Below are 5,376 nucleotides of genomic sequence, written 5' to 3'. Positions count from 1 at the left end.
AGCAAAAGCATCCAAGTGGTTTTTCAATAAGCTACACAGTTCTTTCTCCTGAGAGGTGGATAGGAATGAGTTGATCTTCAAGTTTCTTTTGGGCCAAATTCCACATTCTTAACTCGGATAGAGGTCAGATCAGCCAGATAGAGATCAATTAAAGGATTGGATTGGGTTTCTTCCACCAGCTCTTCTAATGGCAACACACTGGGGGGTGGATTTTGAATCAAGTCTTCAATAAGATCATCCTCGGTTTGTGGGCCCCCCATGGTAGCTTCTACTGCACACAGTGGTGGAGAATAGACTTCATCCTCATCTTCCTCCTCCAACAAGAGAGGTAAATCATGTCCTAACAAAGGTTGGGCAAGAGAATATAGGACTAGCTGCTTGGAAATATGCCCATTCTTGATTGTCATGTTGCCATCTCGACAACTAATGTAGGCATCTGCCAAAGCCAACCAAGGTCTTCCCAGGGTGAGAGGATACCTAGTGAGATTTTCCTTTGGTTGGAGAACTAGGAAATCAATATGGTACTCCCAAGAATTGATGGAAATGATTACATCTTCCACAATCCCTTCAGGGGTCACGGTGGAGCGGTCTGCTAACTTCAGTACTGTTGTGGTCTTTCTTAGGGAGCCTTGAAGGTTGAGCTTGAGCATAGTGTCCTTGGTCATCAAATTAATGGTAGCCCCTAGTTCAATCATGATATGGGGGATTATGGTGCCATTGATGTGGACATCGACTACAAGACTTCCAAGGTCTAGATATTTCAGATAGATAACATGCCCCAACATCAGGTTGGAAGGTTGTCCTATGATATTGATAGTTGGAGCATCTCTCCTACGCCTGCTTGGGTGCCTGAAGCACTTCTCCTTGATCATATTGTTCTATATAGCCACATCCTTTATGGCTTGGAGAAGTGGTATCTTTACACATAACTACTTTAATTCTCCCAGAAGTTCATTCTATTATGGGTTCGGTTGTGTGGTTCCAATTAATATCTTAGGAAAGGGTGGAATGGTTTCTGGTTCACTTTCCTATTTTTCTTCCTCATCCTCCATAGGGGCAGGTTGGTTATCTGGGAGAACCTTCCCAGATTGTAGGTTAATATCATGAATCTCCACAACATAATTCAGGTATGATGTTTCTCCACTATATACCTGTTGGGCCTATCTATTATTTGGGTTCAGGTTCAGTTGAGAAGGTATTTTAGGTTGCCTTGGTGGAGCAAGAGGAAATGGTTGTGGTTGAGCAGGTGGTGGAGGAAAAAGAGTGGGAGGAGAGTTGTAGTGGGGTCTCCATCCCTAGTGAGGTGCATTCCACTGAGGTTGTGGCTGAGCATAAGAGTGAAACGAATGAGCAACTAGTTGAGCATGGTATTGAGATGGATATGACTAAGGAGGGGGTTTGGACTAGGAAGGATGAGTAGGGGGACCCCAGGAAGGCATGAAAGTGGCTTGATTGGGGTTGTAATAGGCCTGGGATGTCCCTTGCATTCACTGCTAGTAAGGTCTGGGCCCACGTGGCCTCCTTTGGTTCATGAAATAGAGTGGTTCAGTGGCTCCTTTGGCCCCTTAATATGAAACTTTAAGTGTTGGCAAGGAAGGGCACTGATTCGTACAATGGTCTTCTTCATAGACTGAACACACTTCTGTAGAGTTCAATGGATATTCATTCCTAGGATGCCTTCTAGTGCACCTAGGACAAAATATGGCCAAATTCCTCTCGGCTTCCTCTTGTTTCCTTTTGATATGCAAGGTATCCATTTGCATAGAAAGAGTCTACCACATCTCGCTCTTGAAATCTTCTAGCCGATTTTCAAATTCACTTCTAGGAGATGAACTAGATAAGGATGTATTGGCTAAAGGTTGACTTTCCCTACCTCTCTTTCTGGCTGCCCTAGAATGGTTTCTAAACACAGTCTTTATGTCATCATAAAGTAGTTGGTAGATGTCTCTTCCAGCCAGCAAATGGAGGGTATCAAGAAGGTCTTTAGGGAATCCTCTAAGCAGGACCAAATTTAGAGGTTTGGGGTCAAGTGTGAACTTAATCTTTTAATAACAGAGCTGAAACCTCTCTTCATAATCTTCCAAGGGTTCATCAATTCCCATGGTCATTCGAAATATTTCTTCCTTGGTATCCTTTGATCTACAGTAGTCCCGGTATTTGTTGTTAAAGGCTTGCTGCATCTGAGCCCAAGTTGTGATGTTGTTCCTTGGAAACCCCATGAACCAGTGCAATGTTGCATCCTTGAGGGTAGAAGGAAACAGTTTCAACTTCTACTCATCTTTTGCATAGTCATAGGTTCGACAGAGAACAACAAGTTCAAACAAGAAGATATCAGGATCTTCGGTAGTCAATCCATGGAAGTGGGGTAAAGCTGAAGAAATTATGTTTTTCATTTTAGTGTCCCAATTGGTCTCTCAGATAGGAAAGGTACCCTCTATTCTTTTCCCATTTCCTCTAACATTTCTGCTTTCAGCCATGGTCTTAGGAGGAATGGTTTCGTGCTCTTCTTCTGGTATATGATCTTCGTATATCTCTGGTGGTTCACCTATAGGTTCTTCTGGATTATTGCCACCAAAGAAGAGAGAAGGGTTACTTAGTGATGTGGTGGGGGTATTGGGTAGGAATTTTCCTAAATTGTTTTTGTTTCTACAAGGCATGAAAGGAAATCTCTTTTTGGGTGATTTTTGTTTTTTTCTCTTTTTGTACCTGGAAAACTGAAATGGATTGAACAACAAATTGCAACTAAATGAAATGAATCTTGTTGAAATGAAATTGAAGAATTGAAATGGAAGTAAATAAATGACTAGTCTACTTTGCTGGAATGGAAATTGTAGAATTGAAATGAAATCAGGAAATAATTAACCTACTCTTGTTGAAATGGGAATTACAAAATTGAAATGAAAGCAGGAAATGTCTATTCTACTCTTGTTGAAATGGAAATTGTAGAATTGAAATGAAAGAAGGAAATGCCTAATCTACACTTGCTAAAATGAAATTGCAGAATTGAAATGAAAGCAGGAAATGCCTAATCTACTTTTGCAGAATTGAAATGAAACAACTACTCTACTTTTGCTGAAATAAACTACTTAGCAGAATGTTGCAGTAGAAAATACAAGAAAAGAAGTAATCACAAAACACTATGACGCTTCCTTGGCAGTAGCACCAAAAAAAATGGTGAGCTCCAGTATTGCAGCAATAATGCTACAACTCCTAGGGTTTCCTTCTTTACTTTTATCAACCCGGTAGTTCATAACAAAGTTGGAAGCGATGGCGTTGTATGCACAAGTACTAGCTCTTCCTGCGGGTTGTCACTTGATTAGCTGGCGCATTTTTGCTAGGAGCTTAAGCCAACTTCTATGAGTTCTCAGTAGAATCTTTAACTCTGATGAAAGAAAACTAACTCTACAAGGGCTATTATATTTGCAAAAAGAGAAGGAAAAATGAAACGTAACGCAAACCCTAGCGAACCCTAATTTACCTATTAATCCTACTTTTACAAGAAAAGAGATGAAAACTAATGAAATGAGTGCCCTTGACTACTAAAAATATAAATTGCATTTATTCAATCTACTTCTGAAAATAAATGAGAAGAAAACATTTTTTTGTGCTTTTGAGTGTTTTTATGTGGAATTATTATGCTTGTGATTTATCTATTTGTGATTGTGCAGAGGTTTGGTAGCAAAGGAAGATTGAGTTGGCTTTTGCAGAGGGTGAGGAAGGTGTGGAGAGGTGCTAAGAAGCCCCTAGTACCCTTCTGAAGACTTTCATAGCAATCGCACTTCGAAAAATCACTCATAGAAAATTCTACAGGAGGCTGCAGGGGATCGACACGAGGAGGTCGAGAGCTATTTTTGGAGCTTTGAAGGTGGAAAAAATGATGGGAAAGGGGAAATGAAGGCTAAATTAAGGCGTTGAGGTGTTTATAACTTGTCAAGGCAGATCAGGGATGAAAGTGATGGTTGGATTTGTTCAAATAGCAAGAAATCAACTTTATGGAAAAAAACGCAGACATTAGGGCAGATTGGCGAAATGTTGTGAATGAGCTAGGAAATATATGAAAAGTGAGATAGTGCTAGCCATTCTATGGATGTATGGTGATATGAGGTGTCCTACAAGAGATTTTCATATCTACTTATCAAAGCTGACCAAAGAAAGAACTAATTATACCATGAAAACAGAACTTTGTCTAGCTTGACCTAATTTCTAACCTACAAATAGAAAATGTTGAACAGTAACCTATGAAAAGAAAAGCATGCAAAGATATCTATGGTAAAATAATAGGAAATGATCTGAGAAATTGAATCTAAACCAATATCAATATTTCCAAATCAGGTTATCACACTAGCAGAAGTGGCTTGACCTAAAATCATAGTCCCAGGAAGGCAGAAAGGAGATCAGGGCTTGTTTTTGGTCTTTACAAATCTTATTCTGTCACTGTAGTAACCTACTAGAGAAACTGAAACAAGAAAAACTATACTAACCATCAAAAGCAACCTAATCTAACAAAGTAAAATGAATCTATGCAACAGAAATTAACTCATGAACTGAAGCAAAAAAAATAAAGTAAATAGTTGGAGGTGTTGGGTAGCTTGGGTTGGGCCCTAACACAAGAGCTTCAACCCTCCGAAAGATATCAGTGCTAGCTCAAAAACTGTTTCATATTCATTATCAAAAATAGTAGTTACATTACATAAATTGTTCTAAGAAAGGAACTCGGAAATGAGATGAACACAATGTTGCACCAATGTACAAAAATATACTAATAATTGGCTAACCTACTAAGGCTCTAATCCTCCTTATTTATACAAAAGGATTCCTCCATCAGTCCTCCTAAAATCAAGGAACTCGGCTTCCTAGAACTGGAGATAAACAACAGTCCTAATTTACTTGCTCGGTTGCCCCTTGGAATCATCAATGTGGACCTGTGTGCTCCGAGTTGATGATGGATGATTCGAGGAAAGGGGTCATAAATGAAGGATACACCCCCTCTACAAGTCCTCTTCCCTGTTTTGCTCGAGTTTTGGTTGCCATTTTCTCATAAATCCCTTGATTTTGTCCAAAATTAACCAAAAAATCTGCATAAGGCACATATTAGACTACATGGCAAAATGACTAACCCAATTCACTATATTAGAATAAATATATTCAGAAGCATGCAAAAAAATAATGAGAATGGTGGATTAATTCTAAATAAGAGGTAGAATGAGCCCATATAATTACCTATTTCTGGGCTCATCAATAACTAGATGATAAAATGTAAGGTTAAATGAGGTCTCTTCTACAAGTAATGTGTGTTATTCCTGGCTAAGTAATTTCATATCAGTTTCATACCAATTTCATTCAACACATTCATTTCCTTAACATAGGCAAGCATTT

This window comes from Pinus tabuliformis, chromosome 1_1 (genome assembly GCF_031772625.1).
Source record: "Pinus tabuliformis cultivar Carrire ecotype Pingquan chromosome 1_1, CPIR1, whole genome shotgun sequence".
Taxonomy (NCBI): Eukaryota; Viridiplantae; Streptophyta; class Pinopsida; order Pinales; family Pinaceae; genus Pinus; species Pinus tabuliformis.
This window is presented reverse-complemented; position numbering follows the sequence as displayed.